The 20,258-nt window shown below is 37.8% G+C and overlaps 1 long non-coding RNA gene across 1 annotated transcript; it reads right to left on the bottom strand.

Annotated features, from left to right (window-relative positions):
- Nucleotides 1-6,551: 6,551 nt before the first annotated feature.
- LOC131162042 (uncharacterized) lies at nt 6,552-7,590 on the bottom strand. Its single transcript, XR_009138673.1, has 2 exons — nt 7,377-7,590; nt 6,552-6,949 (listed from the first exon to the last, which is right to left on the bottom strand). It is a non-coding gene; the product is annotated as an uncharacterized LOC131162042 (long non-coding RNA).
- Between the last annotated feature and the right edge of the window lie 12,668 nt (nt 7,591-20,258).

The following is a 20,258-nucleotide window of genomic DNA, read 5'->3' as shown; positions in this document are numbered from 1 at the left end:
TGCTCTCGTGAAGAATATTTCACACATACATTACAAATGTTTGTATGAAAATATATACAAGTATACAGAATCTATTTTATGAATAAAAGCTAAAAATAAGTCTAACTGTTACAAAAATTTGACTCTTTATTTGCCTAATTGTTACAAAAAATTTATAGTTGTTACACACAAATTTCAGCCTAACAATCTAGTTGTATGATCTTGTGCTTGATTTGAGGAGTCTTCCTTTATACGCCGTCGCAAGATGGAGCTGTCATCGACTAAGGCAATCTTATTTTGAGAGAATCTATATATTGTCGTGACAAGGGCTTTGTTAGTAAATATTTGCACTGATCTTGAGTGTTGACGTGATGAACATTGCGAATGCCATGTTAAGTCATATTACTAACAAAATGTAGATCAATTTGAATATGCTTCATCTGAGAATGTTGCACTAGATTAAAACTGATGTGAGTTGCACCCAAATTATCACATAATAGTTTTAATGAAGCTTTCATTGGTAAATCGAGTTCTTTGAATAGTGATAGCAACAACACAGTTTCTGAAGCTGCATTTGCAAGGGAACTATATTTAGCTCTTGGTTGAGGATCTTGCTACAACTCTTTATTTTCTTGAACTCCAAGATATGGGGTTTTATCCAAGAAAACTAATGTATGTGGAGGTCGATGTACAATCATCAAAATTACCCCCCAATCAGCATCGGAATATGTTGTGAGATCAAAACTAGAATTTTTTTTTTATGTGAATGTCACAAAAGATTGTTTGCTTCAAGTAGCGGATGAGTCTCTTTACAGCTACCCAATGAATTATTGTGGGTTTGTGCATAAACTATGAGAGTTTATTTACTGAAAAACAAATATCTGGATGGGTGAGAGACAAATATTGGAGACCTCCAATGACACTTTGAAACTCGGTACTATCAAAAGATGTTGTCCTATCAACCAACTTTAGAGTTATGCTTGTGGACAGCGCAGTAAAAACTGCACCCGTCATGTTGGTTTTAGATAGGAGGTCCCAAATATATTTGTGTTATGAGAGGAAGAGACCTGATTTAGTAGAAATGACTTCTATTCCCAATAAAAAATGAAGTTGACCCATGTCCTTTAAAGAGAATTGAACTCCAAGTTGTAATACCTCAAACCTTGAAGGATTTGGGATGTTTAGTTTTTACCATTGATGTAGTAACCCGATTAAAAAAATGTATAATAAATAAATAAATAAATAAAGAGATATTTTGGAGAAGATATTTTGAAAGGAGATATTTTGAGATATTTATATATAAATATCTTGGAGGAGATATTTATTTTGATTACTTAAAGGCTAAGTTAGGTTTTCCTTTATAAACTCTCATTCTCTCTCTCTCTCGCTAAAATTTTCAGGCCGTGTGTTGTCGGAATCGACTATCCGACGTCACTAAGTGGATCAGGGAAGGAATCTCTATAGGTTCTACGAATCATAATTTCATTTTAGAGATTTTTGAGTTTTTCCCGAAAATCTAGGTAAGGGTCGATTTTTGCTTTTGGTCCGATAGATCTGTAGTATACAAGATTATACTGAAGTGTTGTTCTTCGAGTATTAGGTTTCGGGGTTTTCATGCCATTATTTTGAATCGTTTAGGTTCGGGGTTTGGAAAGCTAAGGCTTGAATTTCGGGTCGTTTCGGACTCCGATTCACACGCAAGTAAAAGGGTTATGTTAATACAGTGATTTATACAATATGAATCGATTGAAATGTTAAAATAACTCTTAGATATCGAGTTACGGCGATTTTAGGGTTTTTGGGCCTCGATTCGGTAAATCGACTTTATTTTCAAAACGAACAGGTTAAATTCAAATGTTATATTTTTAGAATATTGTACCTGTCATTCCAAACCTTTTCACTGGTTGGAAATGTTGTATTCATTGTTAAAAACTCATACTGTGATATTAACTATTTATATTTACTTTCGGGTTGTTTTCAAATGTGGGAAACTATGTAGCAGGTGTTGATGTTGTGAAATATTGGAACTGTTGTGAAAATGCAGGAAGTTTATTTGAAGGCTACAGACCAGATTTCACATAATGATGTGTTTTGTGAAATGATTTCAAAAGAGTGTTTAAATTGCTTAAACTGCACGATATGCTTTAAGAACCCTAGGGACTGATAGTGTAGGCACAGATCCATTGCCAGTGAGGGCACCATACTTTTGATCTATATGAACCTAGACTGTATTAAGACAGCAGGGGTTGTCTTAGTGTGAGTTTGCCTCTTGATCGTGTACCCAAGCCATATTGAGACAGTAGGGGCGGTCAACCCCGATTGTGGGGATTTATACATGGTATAAAGTTTAAGGGCATGTCCTATTCTGCATATCTTTACATTTATGTATGTTGTTTTTATATACTATGGGGTTGTTCATATGATGAAAATGGGCTACGTATTTTACAATTACAAAAACAATGATTATATATGTTTATGTTTTTGTTAAACACTATAAGCATGCTAATCAACACTATTATTACCTAAATCGTCCCTTATTGAGAGGTATCTCACCCTATCATACAAACTGTCTTTTCAGGTCCCTATCATCCACGTGCTCGATTTTTTAGGATATGTTATAGGTTTTTAGAACTTGTAAAATATTGTAAGACTCAAGGATGCGTCAAGTATCATACAGTATTGTATATGGATGTTGGAATAGCTGTATGTATCTATCAGGCAGTTAGAACTTTGGTAATAGTTTGATGGATGTTTATGTTTTTCGTTGCGTATATATTTGTGGAAAAGTATATTAGGTACATATACGTCGCTATAGTAACACCCGGGCCATAAGTTGGGACCGGGGTGTTACAGGTGGTATCAGAGCCTAGGTTTGCTAGATTCTGCAAACTTTGATGATCAGAGAGTAAATTACCAGAGTATTGGCTGTAATGAGATAGAGTTAGAGAGTTAGTCGGGTTTTAGTCTGGAGGCTCGGAGGTGGGATTTCCTTTGATGATCTTTTTTTCTTTACCTGGAATGACGATTTGGGGAAAACCATGGTAAATCCATCGATGGTTTCATTTCTGGGTTGAGAGACTTGACTCGGATGTCGAGATGAAAGGATAAACGGTCTAGTGTGTATGGGCTGTCGGTGTCTAGAATACGTGTTGTTTAATCTTCTTGTTCCATATTTGCATTTATTGTGTTAAATGTGGAATGATTTGTTTGGATTTTACGTGTGTACAGGATGGAACCCAAAGGGAAAGGGATTATGGCAGGAGGCGAAAATTACCTGGATGCCTCCAGTGAGGATGAGACTGAGGCTCTTGTGTTCCTCCGCAATATAGCAAGGAAGCTAGGAAGGAACCCAGGTGGGGTTCCAGGGAGCAAGATCAGATGATTGCAGATGGAGGCTGCACGTACCAGTAGTTCTCCATAACAAATTCGTCTGCATTTTCAGGAGGGCCAAACTCGTTTGCGGCGGAGGACTAGATATAAGAGATGGAGGATTTGTTGGAGGTGTCTAAGTGCACAGAGGAATAGAAGGTTAAATACGTTGCCCTCACGCTGGTGGGGGAGGCTAAGAGATGGTGGCGATCAACTAAGGTGGTCAAGGAGCAACGCCCAAGGTACATGTCGACTACCTGGAGTCACTTCAAGGAGGTGTTCTTCGCACGATACTTCCCTATCGCCGCCCATGAGGCGAAATCTGAGGAGTTTCTCCACTTGACTCGAGGATCGATGCGGGTGCAGCAGTACGCAATTAGGTTCATGGAGTTATCTCGTTTTATGCCTCATATGGTTTCAGATGAGCCGAAGAAGGCTCATATGTTTGAAAGGGGCCTAAAGCAGGCTATACGTGCGTAGGTGGTAGCGTTGATGGTCCAGGGCTTTTACGAGCTTGTTGATAGAGCTATGGCGGATGAAGCTAGCATCCAAAAGGGGGAGAGAGAGAGAGACAAATCAGAAGAAGAGGCATTTTCCCCAAAATCCGCAGTCAAGCTCCAGCAAGAGTTATTGGAAGAAGTCTGGTAGTCCTTTGGGCCAATAGCAGCAGCAGTCAGGATCTCAGGCTTCCCAGGGGAGTTCGAAGAAGCCAATGTGTCCCAAGTACCAAAAGCATCATTGAGGCGAGTGCAAGTCTTGATTCATGGGCTACTACAGGTGCAGGGAATTAGGGCATTCGATACGAGACTATCGGGCGACAGTGACTTTCCCTCTAACACAGGCTTAGAATTAGGGTGGTAACCAGGCACCTCGAGGTGGTCACCAGGGAGGCACCGCTCAAGCTAGGGTGTACTCGATGACGTCGGGCGATGTAGAGAACGCCGACAATGTGGTGACAGGTACCATTTACACCTTAGCATATAATGTTGTAGTTCTTTTTTATTCGGGTGCAACCCACTCCTTTATATCTCGAGAATTTGTTAAACGGTGTGGAGTGGAGGCTCAACCATTAGAGGTCGAGTTAGGTGTAGATACGCCATCAGGGTTAGTGGTGGTATGCAGTAGAGTGGTCAAGGAATACCCGATAGAGATTTAGGGGAGGAGGTTGCCTGCCAGTCTAATCGTGTTTGATATGCATGGGTTTGATGTAATCCTAGGGATGGATTGCTATCTAACTACAAGACAATCCTTGACCTACTCTACCCATTCCCTACATTCTTATACTCTAGTATATTCACATGTTCACGCCTAACTAAGTCTACAAGACCTAACAACCCAGTTAGTTCTGATACCAAGTTGTCACGCCCCGAACCCGAAAATGGGCCCCAGGGTGTAATTTAGTAACCTAACATGTCCTTGTATCATACAACCATCCATGATACTACACAATATAAGGTTCCAACCCCGTAGGCTTCACGTATACCCTATCCACAATCGCATACACTATATATGTAGCGGAATAATTCAACCTATTAAATCATAACATCATACCAGAGTCCATACAAAACCAGGATCTAGTCCCATAATACAACACATACCCCCGGGCGCCTACATAACCCAAAAATGACAACTCGACCAAAGATCAGTACTTACACAAGTACTTAGACAATGCTAACCAACAACCACGCTCCTGAAACGTTAGGACGCTAGTGTCGGCTACTCGAAGGACCTGAAAAACATTTGTATGAAAGGGGTAAAACACCTCTCACTAAGGAAGAATCAAGTTATATCAGTGTGTGGCACATGAATGTTATTTCAATAGTAAAACATAACATTTCACAATTCCAGTATGTTCACAATATAGTTATAGTATACATAAGATACAAAGCAATATGATCTAGTATCGTCACACTTTTCGACCTAAGTCGGTCTGTCTGGTGATATTTCACACCCTTCGGCAAAAGTCGGTGCCCCTGGTAACCTGGCATAGCATAAGCCCCCACAACATTGAACCGATGCAAGTCTGGTGTTCTCACAGCCTTCGGTATGAACCGGCTTGTCTAGTGGTATTGCACACTCTTCAGCAAAAGCCAGACATCTGAGCCTACAATAGTTAACAGACTCAGCCGCCTACGGTATTATTCCGACTCAGTTCAATATCTCAGCCTATAGCGTTTTAATCCGGCCTGCTTTGATATATCCTCTACGGTATTATTAGGACTCGGCATTTTCACAAAACTTGGAACAATTTGGAACTCCTGTTCCTATATCTCATTTCATTCATATCACAACTTCAATCATTTAGAAACACAAGCTCATGCCCCACTTATTTGAGCAAATAAACAATTACATCATAATTACTTCAAGAATACAATTTATCATAAATAAAGGTAGGGTCATCCCTATAATACAATTTATTCAAAATATGATTTTTCCAACCGAAACTGAGATGATACCCGAAACCCCATTTTTTCCAAAAACCGTAAACCCGAAAATCTCGTAATTTCGCCTGATAGATTTTTCCAAATAAGTAATCAAAACATCCGTATCATCGGAAACCACAGTTTTACCGATTCCGATTTCATAAATAACTAATATAAATAGAATCCTCTTACCTTTCCCCGAGTTCCCAAAACCTAAGAACCGAAGAACTAAACTTCAATACAATCCTATATACTACAGATCTATCAAACCAAAAACGAATTCGGACCCTTACCTCGATTTTGGGATAAAATCCGAAATTCCTCAAAACGAAAATATGATCCGCTATAAACGTAGAGATTCTCCTCTTGATCCACATAGTAACGTCGGATCGTTAATTCGGGTAACAAACGACCCAAAATTCTAAAGAGAGAGAGAAAAAGGATTTTGGTTTCTTAGCAATGAAGCAAGTGAAATTGATATTTATAGACCCCTTGATCCGGTCAGCCTCGTCAACAAATTGGAACACTTGTCGACGAGCAGAAGAAGGGCATTCGTCGACGAGCCTGAGATTTTAGAATTCCCAAAATCTCTCGGTATTCACTCATTGATGAACGTCTGAATTTCGTCGACGAGTCCTGCTATTTTTCTCCTTTTAATTTCCTTTCTCTTTTCTTATTTATTTAATCCAAAATTCTCGGGTCGGGTTCTTACAAAAGGTCTTTCTTAAACATCAAATATGAAATCAAGGATCTTATAAAAAAAACACCTCTATATTGATATTAACTTAATGATCATTTTTATTACTTTCATCATATATATATTTTTGAGATCATTACAGAAATTGTTCAATGATATAAGACACAAAGTTCATGTCACTGCCAGTGATAACTAGATCATCCACACATACCAATAAATAGCACAAAATAGAATATTGGTGATATACAAACAAAGAGGAGTCCACTTTCAAATTTTGAAAACCAAGATTCATGATTGTCATTTTTAGTCCGAGTACCAGGCTCGAGCAGCCTGCTCCATAGATGACATTATTTAACATGCAAACATGATTAGCAGGTTTCAAGGCATCTTTGAATCCCACGGGTTGCATCATATAGAATGTTTCGGTCAACTGTCCATGTAAAAATGCATTGTTGACAAGGAGTTGTCTCAAAGGCCATCCCTGCATCACAGCAACTGTCAAAACAGTTCTAATAGTAGCAGGATTCACAACAAGACTGAAGGTCTAACGTTGATTATAACCTGTAGAGACAAGTCTCACGCATCAACTTTAAGTTTTACACGAAATAGCCATTTGGAACTACTAATTTACAGTTATTTAGTGGTAACCAGTTCCCATGTACCATGGCCATGAAGCAGGTATTTAATTTCCTTTCTGTGCAGGGCGGTTGAGGAAGAAATATGGAAATTAAATTTTGGAAAACAAGTTTTGGAAACTTTTTAACATCAAAATTAAAATTTGGAAACATTTCTCCGTTGGAGAGTAGCTTTCTAAACAAGCATCAAAATTTCGCCAACGAAATTACGTTTCGCGGAGAAATTAAGGGGATGATACGTTGGGTTGGGCTCGCCAGGAATCAAGCGACTACCTCCGTCAGAACTCCCTCTGTAACTCTGTCGGACTCCAGCTTGGCTGTCGTTCAACTCTCTCTCTATCTCACCGCCAGAACTACCTCCGCAACTCCGCCAGAACTCTGCTGTGGCTGCCGCTGTAGCCGCTTCAGTTGAATCTCGGACGACGCTGGATCTCCTCCAGCCTTGCGGAGGTGGGCTTTGAGCCTTTGCTGAAGACTACCATGAGAATCCCAACAGTGGGCCTAGGCTTCAATAGCCCGCAAAGTATCCATCAATTTTACAGGAAAGTCCAAGAAAAAGCATGTTCATAAAATTGGCCGTACTTCTCAAAATGGGCTAATGCATTAGGAATACCTTGGGCCCTGCTGACTCAGCCCATTGTCTCTCCTTCCTACCCCCAGTAAACTATCAAATCAAAACTATATAGTTCAGTGTCACAGAGAAAAAAAAAGGGAAAAGAAAAGGGCAGCCCTTTGAGATGAGGAAGAAATTTTCATTCTCAAGTTTTACATTATAATACTCAAGGACAAATGAAATTAATTGAAATTAAATCAAATTTATCATTTAATTTTTTTCATACTCATAATTCACAATATTCCACTCTACATATGAGACCTGTCAAAACGGATCAAGTTGAATGATAGGCAAATTTTTGAACGAAGAACCTACAATTGATATCCGATTCGATTAGGTAATGGGCGGCGGATGATTAAATAATACATCTCTTATATTTTAAGTATAATTTTTTTATGCAACAAACAATTTATTTTATAGCATAATGATTGAAGTTGTTTTTTGAAATTATAACTTGACAAATTGTTAAACATTTAAATAACAACTCACAAAGTTATATATATTTTTATTTTTAGATCATGAATTTAGGACTTTTGTTTTGATTACAACAATTGGACATTTGGAATTGACTTTGATGAGGGCGCTGGAATCGATTTAAAGGCACAAATAGTAGTGTGAGAGTTGAGAGTATGAGATTAGACCTTGACCAATTTAACTTATGCTGGTTAGGCGAATGCCCGATAAGCATGAGCATATGAAATAGAACTACCTATGATTTTTATCAATAATTGTTAACGAATTTGCAAAAATCTATTAAAACCTAATATATGCTAATCGAACCATTTAGCTAGAAGTGGATGAAAAATTTGTAAATCATATCCATCTCATTTAACATGCGGATTTATTATGAATTAATTTAAAAGGGTTGAATATTCAACTCGCGTTGACGATTTTTTATCAATTTTGTCATGTCTACTACAGATTGAACGTGATTTCAAAATCATGAAAAATTTCTCCTACCTTCTTTAAAATAATTATTTATAGATTATTATTATTATTTTTTGCAATATTATGAACTTAACTTCCGTTATTATTTCTCACTAATTAAGTATAAGAAAATAACTTACCCTATGATTTCTCACTAATTAAGTAACCGTACATCTCTTTTTCAAATCCAATAACCACTTGATTTCATTAAGTCCAAATAATGTCCATATTACCCTTTCATGTGGAACATATTTTAACACTGGGTAATAGCAAACCAGAGAAAAAAGTTTGATAGATTGATGGGCGATACCTATAAAGAATAAATAAAAATAAAATTTTTTGTTCATTGCACGTAAAATGGGTTTGTAGTATCCTTCAGATGAAAATTATGCTAGTCAGCATTAGCTTAATTACATTATTCTTATAACTAATGAAAGGAATTCTTAAATGAGAAACCAAAAGTAAAAAGGTACTCTAATTTATTTATTTATTTATTTCATAACAGCATGCATGAATACTATAATATTGGGCTTTTGTGGAGCCTAATTACATTAAATTTGGATGATGATCCGTCTTTTCTTTAATGAGAGATTCTTATCCTAAGACTTAGTCCATGGAGCAAAAGTTTGGGCTGAAAAATTTTTGGGCTCGTCTTGTAGCCCATTCGGAACCCTGTGCGTAGTATATAAAATGATTTTGTTTTTATGATTAGGGTTATGCGGTCGCACTTAACGAGAGAGCGAGAGGGAGAGCATTATACTGTCGTACTTTCTGTATTTTCTTCCTGATAATAGTGAAATCCCTATAATTCTCTGAACGTAGGTGAAATTATCGAACCACGTAAATACTGTTTTGTGCATGTGATTGATTTTTCTTCGACATGTATTCTTTTTTTTTTTAACTTTTTTTCTCATAGATTTTAAAAATTTGTTCTTAATTCCCAACATATAACTTTCATCATCAAATAATTGAAGAAGCTTTTGCTTTTAACATTTGGTAATAGATAAATTGTACAAATTTTGCATACCTAAATGTCGGCCTGCTTCTTTTCTTCTATCAATATTTAGAAATTCTAATATTTTACATCGCATATACTTTATCTCTTGTACGTAACAAGTTGAACATGAATTGTACCTATCTAGCTTTCCTGGCCCGTTCATACAAAATTTTGCCCCTGACGCGAATAATTGTTTCGTAATATAAGTCGCCCATTAGCGACAAGTAGGACGTACAGAGTCAATTGTCAATAGCTTTCCCGGCCCCTTCATACAAATTTGTTTCGCAGGCAACAGCTAGCACGACTGTCAAGCGTCGGTCAACCCGTATGCCAATTTTACGCATTCCAATTGAAAAAACAAAGAGTCCTAGATGAGACACACTAATCATCACAAGATGACACCATTTTTGGTCCTTCCATGAAACCCACTTTCTCACCCCCTTTATGCAACTATAATCCAACCACTGTCCCTACTGCCAGCTATGCCCCCTTGCCTTCTTCTCGCTTCTCTCTCCAATTATTTATTATATTGCCGATCGACGCAGCCTACATATGGAGCACGACCATTTAATTATTTTAACTTGTGCCTGCGTCCGCCCGCGTCGTCCAAAAGTTAATTTATTGCGCGCTGCAACAGCAGTTATCAGGTTACTGTGCAGTTATCCATTATAATGGAGAGGTATACATGTAGGAAGAGTTCAATTATTAATTAAATTTCATCATCCACCAATATAGGTCATGTGGGCAGCTTATAATTATTATGGTGGCAATAACTCATTCATCCACCTTGCTGAAGGAAGTGATATACGCGTAGAAATTCTAAACTTTAGTTCTGAAAAATTTTGTTTTCAAGGTGTTGAACGAAAAACCCTACGAGTGCGGGACAAATTTTCTTAAGAGTTTTTCAGAAATCAGGATAAACTAAACTTGTTCTTTTTGAGAAAATATATGTATATATAACATTTGATTTCAGAAAAGTAAATATGTTCATATATATGATTGATTATTTGAGAAAATACTGTTGAAAGTGATGATATGTTAAACATATGAAAAAACTGTTAGTGTGGCATGAGTATAAAATGTTATGAAATACTGTTTTCTGTAAATGTAATTATAATACGGATTTTTATAATGGAAAATCAGCGTACAGGCCGAGATTTTTATATATTTGCCGGTGTGCGGGCTGTGCTATGTGTATGATCTGTCAGCGTACAAGCTGTGCTATGATTTTTCATTGTACGGGCTGAGTTATGGATATGTTTGTCGGCGTACAGGCCGAGCTATGGATGTGATTTGCCGGCGTACGAGCCGAACTATGATAAAATGTGTAATACCGGCGTATGGGCCGATGATTTATCATGATATATGTAAATATGCTAAATGATATGATTGATCTGATAATTAATGATATGAGATATCCATGTATCACAGTTTCAGTATATGTTATATGATATCAGAACCTAGTTGGCTTGGTCTAGGCTAGCACTTGCACGGTACCATTGCTATGTGTCCATGGTTTTCGTGATTATGATATTTGTGTTAACGCCGCTGTACGGAGTGGTGTGAGTTTGGATGGTCGATGTGGTTTATAAGAAGTGTGTGAGCGCCTCTGGTGTACGGACCAGGTCTGGCAGACCCATTAGACTTACAGACTGTACTTTTGACTTGGCAGTGGTCGGCCAACCATTGTCAGGTCCCGCCTTCGGGCCACACAACCCAGTCATGTGGGGGTAATACATGACAACAGCCAACTAACCTACTAGGAATGTTGTTGTATTATTATGATATGAGATGAAATATGTTTATGAAAATACAGTATGTTCTGCCATGTTTTGATGATATATATGTTTTCCCAGATTTGATATAACAGTTACTGATTATGTTTTATATGGTATACGTATAACACGGAATATTCATGTTGTCACACACTGGTATTAGTTTATTTTCCTTACTGAGAGGTGTCTTACCCCAAAATTTTATAAACTTTTCAGGAACCCCAGATAGGAGAGCGAGAAAAGCCTCGCTGATCTAGAGCTGTAAATCTACCCTTCTAGAAGGGTAAGTATTTTGATAGGGTCAGATGTATTTTGTGGAATTGGCCCTAAGACATCTTTTTGGGCTGAGTGTTGTATATATATATACAGTGATTGTAGTAACTCTGGTATTGTGATGAATGATATAATGAGATGTATATGATTGTGTATTTCTTGCTGCTTAAGCTTCTGCTATATGTTCTGATGTATCCCTAGTACCCACAGGTCCAAGTGGATTATGATCTGCCGAGATTTATGCTGTTGATTTTATAAAAAAAAAATATGGAAATTAAGCATGTAACGACCTAGAAAATACAGATATTTAAATATTAAAGAGAGAGGAAAAGTGGAAACAGGAATAGAAGGAGGCAGTAGACTTCGTCGACGATATCGCATTTTGGAGATAATAATAGTTGGGAATAATAATAATAATTTCAAGGAATTGCTAGAACTCATCGACGAATACAGGGCTTCGTCAATGAGTACATAAGGAAACTCGTCGACGAGAAAATACCAAGAGGGGTTATGGGGCAGCCTAAAATTTGTCGACGAATACAGGGATTCGTCGATGAATTTATTGAAAGATTCGTCCACGAGATGACGTGTCTCGTCAACGAAGGTCGTAGTATATAAGGGGAAAACTCGGATTTTTATCACTTATCCGCGCCCCTCTCTCTCTACGACTCTCTTTCACTTCTCTCTTCGTTTCTGGGCCTGTTTCTCGCCGGATTGAAGATCTGAGGCTACCATGACACTCCTAGCGAGATTCTGTGTAAGCCTACCGGAGCTGATCGCTGGAAAAGTTGGGTTGGATTTCGTCCCAATTTCAGGGTAAGACATTTTATTCAATATTTGTCTTTCCCTCAGTTATGAGAAATGTTGTAGGTAAGAAAATACTGATATTTTGTTCTGGGGGATTGTGTTTTCGGGATATTGAGTTAGGAACCCTGCGGGTATAAAACCAGAATTTTATAGGGGCTTTTCAAAGTTAAGGAAAGGGAAATATGCTATGCTAGAAATTTCCATAATGCTATCAGAGATTTCATAGATATATATTTATACCAGTTTATTATATAGTATTTACAGAATATGAGTTTAAATATTTGTGTGGCCTGAGTAGTTTTTTATGTGATGAAATGTATACAGTTTTTATAATGTATCATACTATACTGAATATACAGATATAGATATATGTCCACAGCGATGATACAGAGAAATTTACATACATATACAGTTTTTATATGAGTAGTTCCATGAAATAGACATATATATATATATATATATATATATATATATATATATACATGTATACAGTTTTATTCAAATCAATATTATATCACAGTTTTATACAAAACCGTATATATAGAGTATACAGACAAAGATACAGAGATTACAGTATTTAGTATGTCATGTTTCCTATTACCATAACATACAGAGTAAATAAACAGAGTATATAGATAGATATACAGAGGTAGCATCAAGATGTTACCGATACAGTATACAGAGATTACAATATTTACAGTACAGAAAGATAACATTATGATAATTTTGGAAACATGGCGAAAACAGTAAAAGAGTATATATGTATATATGTATATATGTATATAGTATCAGATTCCTGTGAAAAAATTACAGATAGATACAGTTTACAGAGCACGGTACCGTTGCTATATACAGATAGAGTGCAACAACATATCTCAGATAGTGTGTGGGTACCGTCTAACTGTGCTCGGAGAGGATGCAGCTTCCTAGTACACTGGGTAGAGGGGGCCGGTTAAACGACGTAGCAGCCAATCCCGCCCTTAGGAGAGGATGCAGTTTGGCCGGGTTGAGGTAGTGTAGAGTATATTGACTTATCTGGAGGACTGACCAGATGAAGTCCCGCCTACGGGCCGCACAATCCTTTCATGAGGGGTCAAATCATGACATACAGAGTCCTAGGGATAAAACACAGTTATGTATATGTATACAGTTTTACAGTATATGATAAGTATGGTATGGTATTATCAGTATGAAAAGTAGAAAATACAGACGATATAGTATATTTTAAATTATGAAAGAAAGACATGCTTTATAGATCATTTATTTCATTACAGTTCAGTTACTATTTAAAAGTACTTTTAACTTAGTTTCCATACACTAGTAATAGCATATTTCCACTTACTGAACGTTGACTCACCCCATTACTTTAATATTTTTCAGGTGAGCCAGTGAGGCAAGCAGATTATGCTTGCGGATAGAGAGTAGTTTGATTACGCTGGTTATAGGGTGAGTTTTTGACAGAATTGTGTATTTTTGAGTAGATGATGCTGGAGGGGTATCTTTGTTTGGCTATAGTCTGTATATACAGGATGCTGGTATTGCATAGTAAATATGTAAATGTTGCATGATATGTGTTTTCGCTGCATAGGTTTGGATATGGATATATATATATATATATATATATATATATATAAAATGGTATGAATTTTAAGGACGTTACAAAGCAGGTCGTCACAAAATGTGTGACATGAATATTATTTTACATGGAAGAATGTCATGATATGATAAATGTACGAATGGGATATGTTTTGAGAAATTATAAAAGAGTACTATACATTACAATGTTGAAATACATGATAAATGATTTATTTTCAGAATGATATTATGATATGCTCGGCGCAAGGCCGTAATTTATGATATGTTCAACGCAAGGCCGTAATTTATGATATGTTTGGCGCAAAGCCGTAATTTATGAAATATTTGGCGTAAGGCCGTGATATATGAAATATTTGGCGCAAGGCCACATTTATGCAATTATGAAAGATGTTATATGATTATGTAATATATGTTATCAGAATCCGGATGTTAGTTCAGTTTAGTTCAGGAGCTCGGTACCGTAACTATTTATAGATCAGATATCTATGTTCAGACTTGTGCTAACCACCCCACGAGGGGGTGGGAGATGGATAGTCAGTGTGGCTTTCAATGTAGAGTTGTAGATGTCCACTTGGCAATCCAGACCAGGGTGTGGGGGGCTCATCGTACTTACAAACATATTTGACTCGACAGTGGTCGGCCAGCCATTATCGGGTCCCGCCTTCAGGCTGCACAACCTGTCATGGGGGGTAATACATGACATTAGCTAGCTATTCATCCTAGGTATGTTTTCAGTATTATCAGTTATAACAGATGTTTTATGTACGATATGACTTATTAGAAAATATGAAAGCATGTGATTACTCAGTATGACATGATGAACGTTTACGAAAATATGAAATGTACTGTATATGTATAATTGCATTAAATGTTCATGTTACCACACAGCTGTATTTAGTTTATTTTCCCTTACTGAAGAGTGTCTCACCCCCAAACTTAATATATTTTTCAGGAGACCCCGAGTGACCGGCAGGTCGTGACCGCCGTTGAGTATACTAAGCTACCCCGTTAGAGAGTAAGTAGTGTACTAGGACCAGAATTGTTTTGATTATAGGGTCCAAGATGTATTTTGAAATATTTTGGAGGAATGTAAATAGATACAGTATTTTGGGAATGTAGATAACTCTGGTATTATGTTTCTGGTATTATGTTTTATGGTTGGACATTTGAGATTTTTATGTTTACTGCTACTTAGGTTTCCGCTGTGATTGACAGGTGTCCCCGTTACCCACTGGTTCGGGTTGATATTGTTAATATTTATGCTTCATTTATGATAAATTAAGCATGTCGTTACATAAGGAATGTCGTTTTCACATCTAACTGCTCAAGATGTAGATTTTCTGCAGCCACCATTCCCAGTATCAGTCTAATTGTCAACATCTTCATAACTGCAGAAAATATTCTTGTGAAGTCAATGTCCTCCTTTTGCTGGAACCCTTTCACAACTAATCTGGCTTTGTAGCGTTTGGTACCATCATGTTCGTTCTTTATTCTATATACCCACTTGTTATGTAAAGCCTTCTTCCCTACTGGTAATTTAGTCAGTTCCCATGTCTGATTCCCTAATAAGGAATCCATCTCATCCTTCATGGCTAACTCCCACTTGCTTGAAATTTCATCCTACAACGCTGTGGAGGTCTAATGGTCCTGGAAGATCTATGGACCGCAGCTACAGCTGTAATCTAATTTGCCTGTGATTCTATATTCTCCTTATCATCTTCACCCCTTTCCTGGACAGTACTTTCAGTCAACTCATCTAAGTTAACAAACTCAGATTTCTTCTGATCTATCGCTGTGACATTTAACACTACAGTTGACCTATCCTTGTACATAACCTGTTCATTAAATATCACATTTCTACTTCTAATGATTTTCCTATTTTGTTCATCCCAAAATCGATAGCTAAATTTCTCATCACCATAGCAAATGAAATAGCATATTTTGGACTTTACATCAAATTTACTATGAGCATCAGAATCAATATGAACATAAGAAACACAACCAAAAACTTTTAAGTGAGAAAACTTTACCTCTTTATCGCTCCAAACCTCTTCAAGAAGTCTGAACTACATGGAAACTGAAGGTCCTCAGTTTATCAGATAAGCTGCAGTACTAACAGCATCAACCCAGAAAATTTTTGGTAGTCCAGCATGCAACCTCATACTCCTAGCATGCTCATTAAGAGTTCTGTTCATGCGCTCAGCCACACCATTCTGTTGTGGTGTCCTAGGAATGGTCTTTTCCATTCTGATTCCATGTGCAGCACAATACTCTCTAAACCCTCCATCTATGTATTCTCCTCCATTGTCCGACCTCAAACACTTTACTTTCAAACTTGTCTCTGTCTCAACCATAGCCTTCCACTTCTTAAAGGTTTCAAATACATCATATTTATTTTTTAGAAAATAAACTCATACCTTTCTGGTTGAGTCATCAATGAAAGTAACGTAATACCTTGAACCTCCAAGGGATCCCCACAAATCTATGTGCACTAAACTCCAATTTTTCAACCTTCGGTGTTCTACCATTTTTCAAGAAACTCACCCTTTTCTACTTTCCTAAGATGCAGCTTTCACACAAGTCAATATCAACAGACTTCAATTCTAGTAGTTTCCTTTTTGACAGCAGCATTTTCATCCTTTTCTCACTCATGTAACCAAGTCTGCGGTGTCATAAGCTTGTATCAGTACTTACTTCAGCAACTGCAATTGTGTCTCTTGGACTTGAGGTAATGTATAGAGCACTAGATTTATTTCCACGATCCAATACTCTTGCTCCCTTTGTAACCTTCCAAGTGCCACCAGCAAACAACATTGCATGCCCTTCATCATCAAGTTGTCCGAAAAAAATCAAATTCCGTCTTAGGTCAGCAATATGTCGTACCTTCCCCAGAAACCAAATAGACCCATTGGGCAACGACATCCAGACGTTTCCCATACCCACAACATCCAAGGTTGTACCATCAGCCAAATACACCTTACCAAAATCTCCTGCTACATAGTTCTATATGATTTCATGGTGTGAAGTGGTATAAAACAAAGCTCCTTAGTCCAAAACTTAATCATCAAGTGGACTGTCTACTGCAAGAAGTAGTGCATCATGTACCTCTTCTGTTACAACATTAGTAGAATCATCCTCATTCTTCTTCTTAAGGCTTTTGCATTGTCTCCTAAAGTGACCCGTTTTCCCGCAGTTCCAGCATTATCCCTTTTGGCCAGATCGAGATTTACTTCTGTTTCGATTATAGTTTCTAGATTTTGATCTACCCCAATCTGAATTTCGGTCATTACCTCTGCCTCTTGTCTTAAGGTTTAGGACAGAACTAGATCCTGAGGTTTCACCCACAGCTCTTCTACGAATCTCCTCAGCCAGAATTAAATCCCGTATATCATTATACTTCAATTTTTCTTTTCCTATAGAGTTGCTTACTGCCATCCTCATTGCCTCCCAACTATTTGGAAACAAAGCCAAAACGATTAATGCATGGATCTCGTCATCAAAATCAATTTCTACAGATGATAATTGATTTGTGATAGTATTAAACTCATTCAGATGTTGTGTTACTGATACATTCTCTGCCATCTTCAAATTAAACAATTTCTTCATCAGATGTACCTTGTTATTTGCTGACGATTTTTCATACATACCGGACAAAGCCTTTATCAGATCTACTGTAATCTTCTCCTTTACAACGTTGTGTGCAACAAACCTAGACAGAGTTAATCTTATAACTCCCAGTACCTGTCTGTCAAGGAGAGTCCATTCCTCGTCCTTCATAGTTGCAGGTTTTTCTCCTAGAAGCGGCAGATGTAACTTCTTCCCATAGTGATAATCCTCGATCTGCATCCTCCAGAATCCAAAGTCTGTGCCATCAAACTTTTTTCTATTCCAAACGCCTTTCCTGCTTTCTCTGCCATTGCTCCCACTCGAACCTAACCCTAGACTCTAATACCAGTTGTTGGGAATTAAGAACAAATTCCTAAAACCTGCGAGAAACAAAATAGAGAAAGAATACATGCCAAAGAAAAATCAATCACACGCACAAGACAGTATTTACGTGGTTTGGAAATTTTGCCTACGTCCACGGAGTTGTAGGGATTTCACTATTATCAAAAAGAAAATACAGAGAGTGCAGCGGTACAATACTCTCCCTCTTGCTCTCTCGCGAAGTGTGACCGCATACCCTAATCACCTAAAAAATAATCATCTTATATGCTGCGCACAGGGTTCCGAATAGGCTACAAAACGGGCCCAATGAAAGGTCGGGATAGAAATCTCTCATTAAAGAAAGGTCAGGTCATCATCCAAATTTAACGCAACTAGGCTCCATAAAAGCCCAACAATAGAGATATATATATATATATATATATATCTATATATATATAGGAAGAGTTCAATTATTAATTAAATTTCATCATCTATTGGAGATGTCTTCAGCACAGCACACAGCACATGGCACACCTGAATACTAACGTCTGCCATTCTGTTTCCATATTCTTTTTTTATTATTCCCTCAGTTAGTTGCTCTTCTTCCTTGCCCAGCTATATATAAAAGGTGGTATTGTATTTTCTTAGTTAGTTAAAAATATTCTTTGGCAATTGTATATAAGCACACAACTGTGCGCTTGCTGAAATATATACGGAAATACAGAGAGCATTTTTGCCCTCCTTTTCTCTGAAATCCTCTTTGATTCTCTCTCTGCATTTCCATTTCTGACATGGTATCTGAGCATGATTCACTAGTACTTCACATTGGAGATGATGATACTTCCAAACTCTCCAATGAGAAGAACTCTCCAGACTGATACCTAAATTTCTTTAACCCCTTTAACCCATTCCGAATTGAGAATGGTGATAACCCTGCTACTGCATTGGTCTCTGACCTCCTTACTGCTAATAATTATGTCAACTGGTCGAGTGCTATTAGCCGAGCTCTTCGTGCGAAGAACAAACTCGAATTCATCAATGGCACGCTTCTTAAACCTTCTGCTTCTTCAGACCCTCTTCTTGAAGCCTGGGAGAGATGCAATGATCTGGTTGTCTATTGCTGCATAATTCTGTAAATGTTTCTATGAAATCAAGCCTTGCTTTAGTTGATGATTCCATAGTGTTGTGGTTGGAACTTAGGGATCGTTTCACTCAACAAAATGTGATTTAGCTGCTTTAGCACAAAGTCAGGATTCTGTCGCTATATATTTTCATCGCCTCAAAGGATTATGGGATGAGCTTGCTGTTTATGACCCCCTTCCCAGCTGTGACTATGGAAAATTGAAGATTCTTCATGATCGTTACAACCGTGATTGTGTCATTCTATTCCTCATGGGATTGTCTGACTCTTACTCAAACACAAGAGACCAGATTATGCTTCTTGATCCCCTACCACCTCTTAACCGAGTGTTCTCTATGGTCCGGCAACAAGAACGACAACACCAACTCATTCCCACCTCTACCCCTCTGACCTTTTGGCTATGATGGCCAAACCTACATACAATCCCACAAAATACACCCCCAAGTCCTCCAACCCAAATGCCCAGAAAACCAACCATCCATATTGCTCCCACTGTAAGATACCAGGCCACTCTTTTGATAATTGTTTTAAGATTGGCAATGCTGAACCTCCTTTGTGTTCACAATGTCACAAGACTGACCAGATTGTTGCTAAACGTTACAAACTACACAGCTACCCCCCGGACACAAGCTCTATGGGAAACCCAGAAGTTTTGCACCCACTACCACCCACTCTAGCACTCTCTTAGAGGCTAATCATAAGGTTGTCCCAACTGAATCTATGGCATTTACTAAGAGCCAATATCAGCAACTTCTTGCTCTTTTGCATCCCAAGGAACCCAGCTCACCCATGGCTGCTCTCTCTACTGCTCAGCCCTCTCCATCTCCATCTTCTAGTAATATCAACACCTCTCGGGTTGCTGGTATGGCCATTTGTTCAGAATCACACACACAGATATTTCATAACTCACACGCCCCACCTTGGATTATTGACACAAGGGCAACTAATCATATGATCTGTTGTTCCTCCCTCTTCACATCCATAACCGCTGCTATTTCTTACCAAGTCAAGTTACCTAATGGCACAGCAGTCCCTGTTACCCACACTGGTGTTGTGCGAATTTTTGAGCACTTAGTGCTGAACCATGTCTTGTGTGTGC

Source organism: Malania oleifera, chromosome 8 (genome assembly GCF_029873635.1).
Source record: "Malania oleifera isolate guangnan ecotype guangnan chromosome 8, ASM2987363v1, whole genome shotgun sequence".
In the NCBI taxonomy this organism is placed as follows: Eukaryota; Viridiplantae; Streptophyta; class Magnoliopsida; order Santalales; family Ximeniaceae; genus Malania; species Malania oleifera.
This window is presented reverse-complemented; position numbering and strand designations above follow the sequence as displayed.